Genomic DNA, 16558 nt, shown 5'->3' on the forward strand with positions numbered 1-16558 from the left:
AACTGAGATTTGAGCAGAAATCCATGACTTGATCTCCTCTTGAAGAATAAAACAAATTGAGATGTGTTCATTAAAAGGGTTAATACACTTTAAAAAGAGTATAAGTGTATACTGAGAGCATCGAGAGACTGAGAGTGGGAACGGAATGATATCACCGCTGTAAGCAGCACTATCAGCGCTGGAGTGTATAATGCACTAATATGGGTTTCTGATGATACAAGCCTCAGCAAACCTCCTGCAATACAATGTGCAGTAACACAGAATACAGTCTTAAAACTGCTCCCACATCAGTTAAAAAAGTGCTTAGACCTTTTCTTTAATCAGATAAAGAATGTCATGATAACATGCTATGTTTAGTGAACACCTACTGTCCTAAAATACCACCTTAAATACTTGGGTGGTGTGTTTGTTTGTTTGTTTTTTCTTTTCCAGAAAGAGACTGGATCTTGCAAGTGACACATTTGTCAGGAATGTCAGTTTGAATCTTTCCTGTGACCCCAACACAGAGCTATTCAGATTTACTAATGGACTCCTGGGAATAACTATGAAAATAACTGTTACCCTCTTGAGAAGAATAAGGAGAAAGAGCATGCCCTACACTTATTTTGAAACTACAGATCTGCAATTGTCTGTACTGGCAGCTTCAACTTAAAATTGGAGAAGGTGGCACTGGTTGTAGCAGATTTGAAGAATATGTGTCCTGCTTGTATCTGACTCAGAATTAGCCTGAGATGAGCTGTACAGCAGGTCAGTAGTAGCAGAAGGTCAAGGAAAACGGGAGGGGGGAATTTTACTGGAATTTAGGATTCCGTACTAATGAGTTTGGAGGATTTGCAGGCCGAGATACTCTCTGCAAAGGAAGCCATATAGATGCAGAACATAGCCATCAATTTAGATTTATTTTTGTATTTCCTGCTGGCTGGTTATTATAGTTCTTATTTCATTTTTTCCCATGTTTTCAGTGAAGAATGAACTCACAAGAATGAATGAAAAGCCTTTTTTCTGGATTCACAGAGTATTGTACCCTATACTGCAGTGCCAAATGTTTATTAGATGTTTATGGTGAGGGGCTTTTTTCAATTATTATTTAGTTAATATATTTACATGCAAGGCCACTAACAGAAGTCTCTCTTCTCAATGGTAGCAAAATATAGTAACATTTCAACAATTCCACTCTAAAGGCTCAGTTTTGTCTGTATTCTTGATGAACTATTTTCACTGCAGTCTGTGTGACTCAGTGGATGTATGGTTTTGAGAATTCCTATATGATTTCAGTAAAAAATCTAAGTGCCCTGCCAAAAATAATGGTGAATCTACATAAAATTGCATTTGACCTACATAAAAAATTTTTGTGCACGTTTTCCTTGATAAATTCTAGTTCCCTATTTTTTGGAGCATAGGCTTGAAATAGGATGGAAAAACACCTTTTCGTAAGATATGTCTCTTTTCTGTTTCCATCAGAAACAAGCCATGCCGCTCCCTAAGTCGTAAGTCTCAAAGACTTTTGAGAAAAGTCAAGACACTCTCCAAAAAGCAGGGCAGCTGCCTTTCCTGTGTCTTCAGCACTCTTCCCTGCTGGAGTCAAGTGCTGGGGGAGAGCAGACGGCTACATGGGGAGGGGTGAGCGCATTAGGGACAGAGATGGGTGGGAGAAAAGCATGCTAGGAAAGATGAGCAGTGGAGGAGGCTAGAGCTAGAGTTTTACACAAAACCACAACAGAAAACCTATTGATCACAATTAGGCATCTACAGAGGCTAAGTGTGCAGGTCGAAATTCTATTTTTAATTTTAAAAGCCTTGCCAAGCATCCATGAAGGAGCTGCTGCAGTCCCACAATGATGAAGGACCAGGGGGTACGTGCAACTGTAACTCACAGCACCCCATCCCTCCTCGTGTCACAAAACCAGGGGTACACACAGCACCCCATGCCGTGATCAATGCTTCCTGTCACCCCCCAAATAATGCCAAACTTGAGACACTGATGCCAATAGAAGAAGCTTTCCTGTAATAATTTCTCAGTTATGGAGGTGCTACACAGAAGGGGAGAACACAGTTCCTTCCCCAGCATAATCCTATTTTACTGAGGCAGAAGAAAAGCTAACTGTGGTGGTAATGGTGATGTTTTCGTTGTTTGTTTGATGTGGTTTCAGCTTCCTAGGAGCGGATCTGAGAGCATAACATTCACTTTACACAGGCCAATGAACTCACTACATTTACGATAAGTTCTTAGGGAGCTGAAGATAAAATACCAGAAGCATCTCCCTCTGTGGCTTGCATATACTGAAACTGAAACGGATGCTGATTCGTGCTGACATTCCTATTTACTTTCCAAGGCTATAATCACTAGTACTTCCATAGATGTATAATCTCTGAGGATACTAAAAGCTTCCACTTTCCCCAAAAATGAATTTTAAGAATTCGTTTAAATTAGGAACCTCCTCTGGCCTTGTCATTTTCATACATAAGGACGTTGTAAAACAAATATTACAGAAAAATAATTTCAATTGGTATTCTCATTTGATTTTTCCCTCCAAACCAGACATCTATAGCTGTTGATGGACTGTAACTTTCCATTTGTAGTAAAAGAACAAGCAAGTGATATAAATTTTTTTTTACTGGTAAATTTAGGTTTCATCCTAGCAGGACACAAAATTGTAAATTGAATCCCTGTGCTCAGCAACTGAAGCTTAATACCTTGGAAATGATTTGGGGGTTTGTTTTGTTGGATTTTTTTCTTTTTCTCAGAAGAAACAGATGATCATCTGGAAAGTATTCCACCCTTTGATCCAATACACATCAATTTTAGACTTACCTTAACAGCTTTAAGAGTGGAATTCCTTATTTCCAGCCTTCCCCCTGTTATCAGGGCAACATAGAGCGTTCTGTTTAACAGCAGTCAAATGATTTGCAGATGACAGTCAAAAAGGAATTTGTAAAGTTTCTGTTCCAAGGAAAGCCATGATCCACTTATCTTAAAGAAATCTCCAAACTGCCATTTTCAATATTTTCAAGAATAAACATAAAGCTCCTCACTGAAGTTTTTGTTGTTTTGATTTGAGTTTTTTTGGTTTGTTTGGTTTGGGTATTGGTTTGCAGGTTTTTTTTCCCTCCTTTTCTTCCATGATAGGTTAGAAATTTTCCTATCCCTTGAATCTATTGTAAATATGTATTTGTATTTCACATACAGGGCCAGAGCTCTTTGTGATTTAAGGATATTTTCATTCACTTGTTGTTTGGAGAAAACAGTTTTCTTCCCTTTAAACTGCTTTCAAAAAACATAGCCAGGTGTGAATACCAAGCTCTTGGCCTCTGTAATACTGTTCCTTGTGTGTGTATTTTTCTGGCCTGCTCTTGCAAACCTTGCTTGCTTTGGATAATCTTAATTTACATCAGTATTTAAACTGAAGTGAATGGAACTTCTTACATAAGACACTAGTTGACATGAGCAGTGGATGGTACAGCTAGGTTTCTTGTAGGTGTTGCAGGATGTGTTTTTTTCCCTTGAGGCAACAGCATGCTTCAAAAGAAAGGGCAAAGAAAATCTCCTTTGAGCACCAGCCCTTTAAAAGTCACGCACCGGAGTCTCAAGTCCTAAATCAGTACACACACCCTTCATGCAGAGCACAGACCACTTTTTACCATCCTGAACCTTCGCATTTGTCAGTCTTAAGTGACAATCATATTTCTGCATACAGATCTGTTCTGAATTTTATATGGCAGCATTCATTTGCAAAATAAACTGGTTTGAGTTATTAGTTAGTGTGAAGTGGTATACCTCCACATATGTCAAAAGACTACGGGTACCTGATGTTATATGCAGAAAAACTTAACTAGTATTTTGAGAGAGTATTGGTCTGTGCAGCCTGCAAATTTCAGCATGCAGTACAATTACAGTGTCCTGACTTGTCAGTTCATAGGTATCATGTATGCAGAAATTCATATGAAAAGCAGACTCGACAAAGAATCTTTTCAGTATTACTTGTCCTTTAGAAGTATTAAAGACAAAGAAGTGTGAAGCTGTAAGGAAGTTTCTTAAACTACCAGCCATAGTAGAGACTGAAAATCGTTATTGCCCCAAAACTGTAAAAAGCCCAAAGAATGATGTTTCTACAAACTTCTCGTATCTCCAGGAAAAAAAAAAAAAAAGAAAAAAAGGAGGCATTATTTCTTTTTCTTCATGTCTTTTATGTTGACTTGAGGAATCAAGGAGGCATCGCTGACTCTGATGGCCAAGAACTCCATAACCCCCCATGAAATAAAACTACCACATAACTAAGAAAGAAAGCATGATTTGAAAAGGTGACAATCTTTCACATCTTCTTCCTGCCCTTTAGCACCAGTATCACTTGTCACTCACATTTCAAAACAAAAAAGATCGCTCTGTTTTTCCCTATGGATAAACGTGGATTTTATACATAGGCTAGTTTCAGAAATCAGGTTTTCAGTGTGTGACAGAAACCTGGAAAGATGGTCTAGGGAAAAAAAAAAAAATCCCCAATCTATAAGTAGGGGTAGTGTTTCCAGAGATGCAAGTTTCCAACTTGAGTGGACAACAAGGTGCAGTAGGAAGTGTGGCACCCAGCCAAATAGATATGAGACAGCTTCCAGCAGAGGATAGATGCTCCGTCAAGTAAACCTGCTTGGCTTCACGAGCCTCCAGGGCCAGAGAACTTCAGGCTCTGACTGTACAGCTTTTCATTGACACAACAACTCAGAGGTCCTTATACACATGCTGAGGTTTGCCAGGTCCCCTTGGAGAGTCATCCAGCCCTTTCTGTGCTGCATAAGTGAGAAGCTGAGGAATGAAGACTCCATCCCGCTATTTTATTTTTGTGACTGTGAGAATCAGTCTGTGAGAATCAGAAAATGTTTAGAACCAGAAAAATATCTAGACGAGGTCCTTTGATTGCCGCAGTAGTTTGCAAATCATGACAGGCTAACAAAAGAAGGCCCGTAACCTTACGAAATGCAAGTGTTCCAGGACAGCTAAATGGAAGGCTTCCCTTGCACAATTTGAGAAAAGTTCAGCTCTGAAGTATGACAGGAAAACTCTTGCTCAATACCCTTGTTTTCATTTTAACTCAAACTGAATAAACAGATCCAATGGAGTCTGGCTTCAGGACAGACTTCCTGCATACATACTCAGGTGATAGAATGTAGCTCTGTAATGAAATCTGGCCAGCTACTTCAGAACACAGCAATCATTATTCTGATACCTAAAGAAAAAGATTCCCAAAGCTATGCCTTATGAAGATGTATTTCACTCTCTTCTTACAGGTGAGAGGTGCTCTATACAGCACTAACTCCCAGGCTTGAGTATTGTCTCCAAAGGTGGAGCAATACAGAGTCATTACACTGTGAAACAAAAACGAACAGATAATATCACAGGTTTACTCAATGCTGTACATTCTTGAAAAATTATGCTATCTCTAAGCAACAAAGAGATCTTTATTTTTCTAGTAAAGAAGTCTTTTCTTAACATTTTGTCCTACACCTCACTCAAGGGAAACGTTATATACTCTACTTCTAGGTCATAGTTCTTTTGTACAGGGTAGTCCTCAGGTTTCAATAAAAAATTTTCCCAGCCCTCTACAATGTCAGTTATCCTTTGAATTTCCAACTGAAATGCCAATGCAGATAATTCAGGATACCATGGCAATTAATGGAGTCAGGCAAAGATATTGACTAGTAGGCATAACACTTTAAGAAAAGGACATTTTACTTGTGCTTCTCTTCCTACATCACAAAACAGTTTTCAAAGTGGGAAACATTATTCTCTGGGGTTGGTTCATTTGTTTGGTTTGGTTTGGTTTGGTTTGGTTTTTTAGCATAATCTACAGAAACTTTTATTAAATATGCCAGTGTTTTAGTAATTTTCAGTTAAATATTCTGAATTTGATGTCTCGTGGTTGAGATGGACAAATGACATAGACCAAGTTCTTCCAGGATAAAAGTAGGTGCCATTTATTGCCACAAGTGCATTTTTATACAGTTTTACCAATTCATACATGTCTTCACTATTGGTTACAAGTTACAGCAGTAACATCTCATTGGCTAATTTTGCTGTCATCAATGTTACTCTTTTACTCCCTTCTCTCTCACAGGTACATCCCTTCTCTCTCACGGGTACACCTTAATATCTCCGGATACTCCTTTACTCCCATCTTTCTCACGAGTAGGCCTTAATATCTTCAAGGCTGATCTCTGTTCCCATGCCCTCCGCCAGGGAATCCATGGGCCCACCGTAGTCCCCCACATTGATTCGTAACAGCTAAAACAACTCTATATCTGAATGCAAATCTTTCTGATTGAAACACTTTGCACCAAACACTGTTTTGTCAGAATTTCTAAATGTTGAACTACTGTCAGACGAACACTTTGTACTTTAATTGCAATAATGTAAGGTAACTTTTTTAAGTTCAGAATTTGTCAACAGGCACTTGGAAATCAGAGGTAGACAGAAACGCAGACATAGTACAAGGTAGCCTGATAGAAGATTTCTTTGAATTTAGTAGTTGCATCTCAGTCCTTCACGTTCTGAATCTGCTGTCTTTTGGATTGAGTTACATGTGTTACCAATCCGTGTTATGTTATGCCCATAATACAGTGTGTTTGTAAGCCAGTCAGAAAAAAAAAACATTTGTGCAGAATATCTGGTAGTGTATGCAGAACCTAGTAAAAATAGATAAAATCTGAATTATCACCTTAAAAAGAAACTTTTATTTCAGATTTTTTTTATTTTTAGACTGATATGATTATTAAAGAGGGTGAAGCAAGGAGTGGTAGAAGGGGATTTCTACTGAAAAACAAACAAAGAAACAAAAAAACAACAAAAAAAGAAAAACCAACACCAAAAACCCAAACATGCTTGGATTAGTTTAGGACTCAATCTTTCAAGTTGCCAAGCTTTCTGGTCCCAATTCAGTAAATTACTTAAGCATGTACTTAAGTTTTAAGCACATCATCAATTCCAAAGAAACAGTCTGACTCACACATGCCTAGTACATGTCTGGACTAAAGCCAGGGATCTCAGCACTTACCAGTATTAAGACCTTTGTTTCCTAACTGAACTAATAGTAAGAGGTAGATTGCACAGAGAACAAAGCTGGGAATCACTTGCTGGATCCGCTGTAACCCACATGCCTCACAACGTGACACAACAGTCCCTACCATGGTACAAAGTTGGTCACAATGTTCCTGCCCTTCTCCCTATCAAGGGTGAATCATACTCAGTGTTGCTGAAATTCCCAGTTATCCAAACAAGAAATAATGGAAGCATTTGAACAGAAAGGAGTTTTGAGTCATGTAGGTGGTTTTCTTGTGTGGGAAACTACCCACTTCGCATCTATGTGATTAGGAAAGTCAGCTTCATTTGCCTCTGGCTGTCTGAGGCAAGCAACAAAAAACACATTCATTCTCCTATTCCTTCCTCCTCTCAGCAACACAGAAAGAGGGAAAACATTATTAACACCTATGTCATAGTCAGGTTAAGAGAATACATTCCCTGTCAGTAAGGCGTCAATTTACCAATGGAAGTTTTTCCCAGCATTTTACATTGCCTAACCTGGACTCACATCAAGCTAGACAAAGTTCAGTATGAATACACGCTGACCAGTGCACAAGCAATTATGCTGAGATACAAGCAGTCTTGTTATGGTGGTGTTCAGCAATACACCAAACACTAACTGGAAGTGGTACCTGCCCAAAACTGACTAGATCTGACTAGAAGAGGCAACTGCTGGATTGAGATGCAGAACATAGTGCAATAAGACAGTACAGTTCTCCATGTGTGGCCTTGTGGTCTCTGGCAAACTCTGGTAGAAATCTTAAAACAAGACTTTTCATGGAAGACCTGAAAAGAACAAATCATCTTTGGAGAGCTTTATAAAGCAAGTGTGAGGAGCAACATGGGCAGCAGTCCAAAAGGGTTTCTCTAAAAAATTAAGAAACAGACAAAGAGAACTAGGTACCACAGACTGGGAAAAGATAGATACAGACAGTAGCTTCTTAGAGAAGCATGAAAATGATGTGACTGGGAAAAAAAAGGCCAGACTGAGACTTTAGCTGAGGCAGATCTGGAGTGCAACATCGGATCTGGAACCTATCAAGAAACATGGAAGGGGAATGAGGACAGCAATCCCTCAGACATGTTGAAAGCCCAGGGAGGACATGATTTCAAAAAAAGCAGGCTGTGAACATGGCTGTGTTGAAGGTGGCTGATGTGCCAAAACCCCGGTCAGAGGCATGTTGGCTGCACGGAGGGGAGCAGAGGGAGAGGAGTCGTTTGGGAGAGCAGAGCTCTGCAGCCCAGCGTGAGCAGCGCCTGCCGTGACACCAGGGATGGCAGGGAAAGGCTCCTCTGCTGAGTGGGAGAGACAGGCTGCGCAAGGGAAATAGTAGCATGCAAAAATTATATATTCCCATGAGCAGATGGATGTGCTGGATATTAGGAGCTAAAATTTAAACTTTTCCCAGTCCTGCTCAGCTCTGACACCATGCTGACAACTGCACTTTCTGACTTGAAACAGGTATTTCAGGGGAAGTCTGCCCAGCACCCAAGAGATTTTATTAAAATCAATGTGACAAACAGTGACATCTTTCCAAAAGAGAGCTTAACAACAGGTTTGTATCAGTTTTGCTAGCAGCCTTTGGGCTGCATTTTCAATCCAAGTATACAGCACAATGTCTGTTGAAAGTGCTAAGCTGAAACTGGTGACATCAGCAGTGACAAAGGATGAAAATCGCTTTTATACTGCTCTCAGCAGCCTTAATAGAAAAATGATTAATCATAAGTGCAACAAAAAGCTGTCATAATGCCTCAGCTGTTTTACCATTAAATTATACTGTCTATGTCACTTATTAGTTCTGGACTGACTTTTCTATTTTTAATATAAACAAAGGGTACGTAATTATAAGCAACATCTACATATATGCTCCCGAAGTGTGGATATAACCTTTCAACACACTGAAATATATTTGTTATTATATGTACTTAGCTCCTTTCTTATAATAAGAACTAAATTGACAGAGAAAGATAAAAAAGGAAATAACCTGTGGTACCTCTCGATCCTGTCTTTATTGGCATTTTAGATAAGAGAAAATTAACTGAAGGTAATCCATTTATATTGTTATGTACATAGAGATTCTACCTGTGTTCATATACAAATATATTTATAGGTTACTATGCCATCAACGACAGAGACAGACAGTTGTGACAATTTCAGGAAAACTAACAGAGTGCTGAAGGGCAGGAACACTATAAACTTCCATTTCTAAGCAAACATCTATGCAGAGCAAGAATGAATGCTCAGAATTTTTTTTGGTGGTTAAACCAGAACAGAATGGTCTGCAGATTAAATGGTAATGAAAATAGAAATGTTTTCATAAATAATGTAAAATTTATATCGAGAAAAGTCAGCATTGAAAAAATAAGCACTGAAGAAAAAAATGTTTGGGTTGCACAGATGTATGAACAGGTATCCCCTTAGCATCCATAAAAAGTAGATAAGGAAATGCCTCTAAAGGTCTGGCCCATTCAGCACCAACTTCAGTGAGGATTCTTTAAACACAACAGCTGTAATAGTGTGTTTTAAAGTTTTTACATTTCAAAAACTAGAATATTTATGTCTCTAAACAGAAAGCTCTTTCTTCTCTTTCTTTCTTTCTTCTCTTTCTTTCTTTCTTTCTTTCTTTCTCTCTTTCTCTCTTTCTCTCTTTCTTTCTCTCTTTCTTTCTCTCTTTCTGTCTTTCTTTCTCTCTTTCTCTATTTCTCTCTTTCTCTGTTTCTTTCTCTCTTTCTCTCTGTCTTTCTTGATTTTTACCTTTAGTAGTATGGAAATACAGATTCAGAAGTAATTCCTGAAAAACATGTTTTCTCCAAACAGCTTTTAAAGTTTTCATTGTTTGAGTTTAATTATTTTTGCTCTGGGTGTTTTTCCTAGCACAGAAGAGTCTATCACCTTCCCCTTTGCAGTTAAATTTTACATTCTTGAGGATTATCTAATCTAAAAACTATGAGTTCTCCAGTATTATCTCCAAGAAAAACTCATGTTTTCTAGATCTCTGATCATTCCTGCTGATTTCTTCTGGAATGTCTCCAACTGTGCATATGTTTCATGCTCTTAAATCTCAACATTTTTACTATCTTTTTCCGAAGTAGTTTCTTACTTTTGAAAAAGCTCTTTAGTAGAGAAAAAACTATGAATAAAAATGTAATGTTAACATAAGAAGTACTCTGTCCCTACCTTGGAGCTTTTAGAAGAAAAGTTATTCAGTACATATTTCATACGTTAAATTTACATTAGATATTTAATATGTGAAACAACTATGAAAAAAAATCATACATTTCACATCACAATTATACACATTTACATAGTTACAATCAACATGACTGTCACTTCCAATTTTTAGTACATCCTGAAGCCCCTTGTGAGAGAGGGAAGTACTGTTATTGCCTTGCTACCGGCAGGGACACATCAACAATTACATACAAATCAACACACTCATCAACAAGTATAGATACACATCAACACACAATTATATGTATTTATTTTATCTGTTTATATAAATAATATATTTATACATATTTATATTTCTTATTCTCATACTGCAATGTGGAAATACCTAAATTATCTCTGAAAGAGCTAACCAGAGTACCAGAAGCAAAATACCTACGTTAAATCTGAACTCCACCCACCGAGGCAATTTGCTCAGCAAAGAAGCAAGGTTTATTAGCTTGTGTTAATACAGTTATTCTGATTCTGATGTGCAACCAGCTTAGGATACTCCAGACAGCCCAGGCTACTGCTCTGAGAAAATGCTTGAGAGCTGTATTACTAGATCTGTGGTAAATGAGCATGTCTCGCACATTCCACAATTCATGTCCAAATCACTCACAGTCCTTCCTTTTCACTTATATTAGGGTTCTTTTCAGGAAGTTTGACAACTCGAGGGTTAAAGCAGAAATACAGGCGAAAGACATGTCACCTCAAGTTGAAGTTCTTTCCACACTCCAAGTACAGCTCTTTCATCAGCAGAGAAGTGACCCACCCTCTCTTCTGGGTAGGAAATAGCATGACTCAAAGACAACTAGCTGAGACTCGTGGCACATAAACATGCACCAAACACTCTGTGTAGGCCTAACAATTATCTGTGGCAGGAATAAAAAACATTCCTTTTGATGGGAGGTGAATCTAATGACATTTGATGTAGGAAGACAACCCAGGTAACTGTGTCCTGGCACATCCACATACCTTCGTCTTTCTACCACAGCGCTTTGGGTGTTTGGGTACCCATGAAGACTGAGTTCCCAAGACAGTCAACAGGACAAGTGGAGACCCTGCAAGGAGTGGCCAGGAGCACTAATGTGCAGTGACTGCCTGACCCATGTCAGCTGCCTCTCCAGCTGGCATCAAGTCTCTGCCTTGCTCTCCAAATTATTCGTGTTATACAGTTATGTCATAAAACAATCAGAAATGAAGTACACCTCTAATCTTGTCACACACTGCCTTTTAGATTTAGATTATGAAAAGAAGGAAAAGCATTTGATATGCGCGAAAATTCTGTGGGAACTGCAGTCTAGGGATTTTGACTCCCAGGAAAATTTGAAAATACTGGTTGTGCAATCAAAGCATCTTTTAGGATGCTAATTCATTTTGGAAAAGAAACTTTCATCTTATGTCTGGACAATATTCAGAGTTTCTTCTTTCATGATTTTTGAGTGAATTAAAGTTTTGACTGCATGCAAATTGACTAAGAAACTGAGGGTGCACAAAGGCCAAAGCCCAAGACCTGTATGTGACGTGAATGTCAAGACTACATGAAGTAGTTTATTGCAAGATAATCTATATCCACTTTACATTCTACATAACTTTTTAATTTTTCTGTGGACTGCCTCCTCAGTATTGGGTTATGTGGCAGAGGTGAAAAGTGTCAAGCACTAAATCTATTGTATTTCCTCACTTAGAAAATTATGTGAACATGCAATAGATATACACAGAACCCCTGCAGTAAAGGTCTGTATAATCACAGCGAGTAAATCACACACTTTATTTACACATTTTGCATTGATACCACAAAACTCATTCCCATTTTCCCTTGCCAAGGCCTTCAGTCACAGCATAGCTAAAAGAGCTGCCCTGAATTGATGTGTATGAAACTAAAACTATAAATTTATTTATTTTCCCTGCAGCTGCCAGCATACTATGGGTGAAGTCTGTGCATATAATATGATCATTCAGGCTGTATGGTGCTAGAAAAACATCTCAGAATTTGAAGAATAAGGCTGTGGCATTTTGAGTTGTCTTAGGCCCACAAATCAGGAGCCTTATAAATGCATTTTTTATAATATTGTCAGGTTAAGTCTATGTATATGCATCCAAGTCTAAACTTCATGGTCATGCGCTTCCCTAGTAGCCAAATGGCAAGTCAAGGTTTCTTGCTTACGTTGAAGACATGGCTTTTGCAAAGACTCCTCACAAGTAGGGTTTTTTTCAGCTAAGTAGATGGAGACAAAGGTGGAAGAGAAACAGCAGCAGCTGCAGCATCTTTCTGCCCAAATAATAGTAATGGCTACCCATCCAGACAATTTCTGAGTTGGCAGATCTATAGCTCAGCCAGCACATATGCATGAGCTCTGCTCTTAGAAACTGCAAGTGAAACTAGGAAAGCCAAGGAATGAGAGAGTCAGAAAGGGAAGAGGGAGTTACCTAAGGAAAGAAGGAAGAGAAAAAGGCTAAGGCTACAAGAGGTAGTGGAAGGAAGAATAATTTAAATTTGAGGACTCTGATTTCTCCAATCTTTACGCATTTCTCTTTTGTTGGCTTATAGTCAAGTAGACTGTTGATGCGTACACCAGAACCTTGGTTAGGTTTTTCTGTTAACATTCACGGTAAAAAAAATTTCTACAGAATGCTAAATAGAGCACATTTTAAAGCTGTTGCCACTGGCAGTATAAACTGTATTTTCATGACTTTTGATATATGGAAGGTTGGTCACTCTGTTGGTTTGCACACTGTCCATTGCCTGAAGGGAGCCAGCTGACTCATCAGAAAGGGAAATCTGGGGACAAAGACATAGGAATGACTCAGATGTGAGTTCTGCCCCATTGTATTAAAACGTAGTTAAAGCCATGTATAGCTGCTGAAAACTCAAGCCTATGTTTTGGACATTACCTAAACACACGTAGCAAATTTACCTCTTAACTGTCACTTGTTGTTACTAATTTATGCACTATAGATACTTTTCATTGTTATTCTTTATTGTTACCATGTTCTTACACTTGGGAGGCAAATATTACACTATTTTATATTTTTTCCTTTTTTTTTTAATCCATAAAAGAACTAGATTATTTTTCTTTGTTTTATACTCACAATTTGGAAAGCTTCTAAATAAATGAATTAGTCTATCAGCCCCCACGTGTACATCAGGTGTTTAAACAATTTAGCTCCCATCCAGTAAATTCACATACACAAAGATGGCCAAGAATATGATTTATCTCACCTAATCTAAGAGATAGGAATCTGAACTACACAGTTGTCTAGGCTACACTTCTGTTGTCAATTGAGAGAGGTAGAAGTCTGAGACAGGAGGTATGAATCACCCCTCCCGAGGCAAATCTCTCTTTCAATTGACTGTAGAGGGAACCTAGGAAAGTTGGTTAGACTAGACATCTAATGTTAAAATAATCAAAACTGAGGGAGCTACATCACATTTGAAGTGCATGAAGGATACGCTGAAAACAGTGCAACTATTCCTCTGAAGAAAGTTATACAAATGGTAAAACATATGTACAATAAGTGTTTTACACTATCAAGTTTTTAACAAGAAAGGCTACTTGCTATATGTTTAGGGAAACACAGCTTTGATCCTTAACTGGTATTCTTTTGTTAAAATTAACAGATGCAAGCCAGAAAGCTCAAATGTAGAAAGAAAATTATTTAGAGGTACGTTACAAAGTATTTTAAAGATAACTTTTGCTACCCTATCTGATCTTTCATTTGTTATTTGAGCTGGTCAGTCTGCAGTCTTCACAAAAACCACCAGAAAAAAAAAAAAAAAAAAAAAAAAAAAGATCAGCTATTAAAAACTGCGGTATAGATTTGTTTAGGAATACAAAAATATAAGAAGAAGTTGTTAATCTCATACATCAGCAAAAATGAATAACGATGCATCTGCATCCTTGAAACTTCAGGCAGGAATATCTGTGATGCTGCCTGACTGCCAGGATACTATTCATATAGTTTCTTATTGATAGTAACCTGTATCGAGGACGTGAGGAGGTAAAAAAGTTTCCTTGAGAATACTTTGATGAACTTTATCAACAGAAGATAAAGACTTGTTAGTCTCATATGCCTCAAGACCATTTTGTGGCCTGTGGTTAACACGGATCCTGGAATGAACATTCAAAGGTTTATTTTTGTCTGTGCTACCAAATCACAGAATATTTGCTTCCTTTGTGGGAAAAAAAAAACCTTGCTTTAATTTTCCAGGGACGGAAGGAAGCAAATCCCACCCACCTTGAGGCATCTAATTTCAAGGGACTTCTCTTCATGTAACATGTGTTTGCGGGGCGCAGAGGCTTTGTGTGTGCACAGCTACAAGCAACTCGCCAAAACCCACTTGGCAACTGCTGCCACCCCACTGACGCAGCTCGGGGGGTGACTGCCATGCAAAGGTACTGAGTCAAACTGGAATCTGTCCCCATGCACAGCCTAAAAACTTGGAAACCTCAGTGCCAGATGAAGAGCGGTTAGGAAATCCACCCCCGTAACCCAGGGACAGGGTGCACAGCTGGAGCGCAGCCGCAGCCAGAGCCTCCGCATAGCAGCTGTGGGACGTGCTGGGATCAGCAAATCGCTATGGCACAACACGCAGCAAAAAACTGCGATATGCTCCTTTTTCACAGCAGGTAAGGGATGTGTAGGCAGACACCCACCGTTCAGGCGATGGATGTCCGCATGCCACTCAGCTGTCAGCTTTGTACCGACTGCCTGAAATCAGGTGGATTTCACTCAACGCTCTGGGGAGACAGACTTTACCACTTTGTGACTCACGCTCCATCGGGGGGAGTGGGAACAGCAATCATTTATGACTCACTATATTGTATAAGGCTTTGGAAAACCATTTGCCTGCATACTGTACAAATACATATTGGAAGTATATTAAATATGTTGAAGTAATTGGAACACAATTAAAATGTTCTGAAGCAAAAAAAAAAGAGAAAGGTTACTCATTACCAGTCTCTTCCCTTTCACAGAGATAACCTATTAGCAGAAGTTTGCAGTATGTTCCTTTCGAAGTAGTCAAGGTTTTAAAATTCTGCCTAGAAATAGAATCATGTGAATAATTTGGGGTGGGGGTTATATTCAAAGAAAAATTAGCGAAGTTTTTGGCTTCCTGACAGTGGTTTTTTTTTCTTCTTTTTTGAGCAATTATTCCTAGCATAAGAAAAATGCAAGTTCTTCTGAAACAGTAGGAACAAACATATTTTGAAACTTTCCTTCTAAAAGCAAAGTTGTGCAAAGGCCTACTGCTCAAACCAGTGTTCTCCGAATAAAACAGACTGCAAACAGTATGTTACACAAGAAGGAAAGAATCCATAGCCTGCAGGTTGGGGTGCTGGACTATGCGGTTCTTTGCTAGAATTTAAATAGGGATCTTGGAAAAAATCTCTTTGGCCTAGGTCTGCAAAAGATTTGAGGTGCACAGATCTTATAGGAGAATTTATAACCTGGGGTTAGATGCCCAGATCCTTGGATGGGGCAAGTGATGGTAATACCAAGGAGAGATCTGTGCTTGAACATCCCCATTTCCTCTAGATCAAATCCATGAGCAGCAATATTATTTAAGCTGTTGATAGCTGGAAAGGAAAAACATTCTGTAAAAAAAATGACTATTTTTGACACAATTAGTACACCGCATGGTCAGACGAACCTTGTCAGAGCTGATGGGTGGTGGGAGGATGAGAGCAGGAACCAATGCTCTTCCACAATGCGTTTCAGGCTGGAGTCACAGACAGGTCAGGTCAATCCACAGAGAAACACTACTTGTTATCAACAAAAACTCAAGCTAAACTAAAACAAATGCAGGCAATAGTTAGCTGATTGCTAGACAATGGCTATCACAGCAAAAACAAGCTAAAAACTGCTCAGGCCAAGACGAGTCTGGACACATTTTTAATCCCTGCACTGTCAGGTCAATAGAAACCTTTTACTTGCAGTTGCAAAAATTCATACGTACTGGGCTACAAAACAAGGGACTGGGAAGCAGAGTGGAAGGAAAGGATGATCCTTTCCCCACCGTCAAGAACAGGTCTGTGTAGAATGGCATTAAACATGTGTGGTGTAGCTTGGGCACTCTGTATCTTGAGTCTGGGCACCAAAAAAATATCCTTTTAAGATACTGGTTGGGAAGACAGAGAAATGACTCTGTTCAGGCAGATTGTAGCCAGGGCGCCTGGGACCAACTGTTTCCCAAACTACAGCCTGAAGATCAGCGCCTGACATGAAAACCGACATCCTTTCTCATCTCAGCCATGATGAGCAAAGCCTCCAGCCTC

The sequence above is a fragment of the Caloenas nicobarica genome, chromosome 3, assembly GCF_036013445.1.
Source record: "Caloenas nicobarica isolate bCalNic1 chromosome 3, bCalNic1.hap1, whole genome shotgun sequence".
Lineage (NCBI taxonomy): Eukaryota > Metazoa > Chordata > Aves > Columbiformes > Columbidae > Caloenas > Caloenas nicobarica.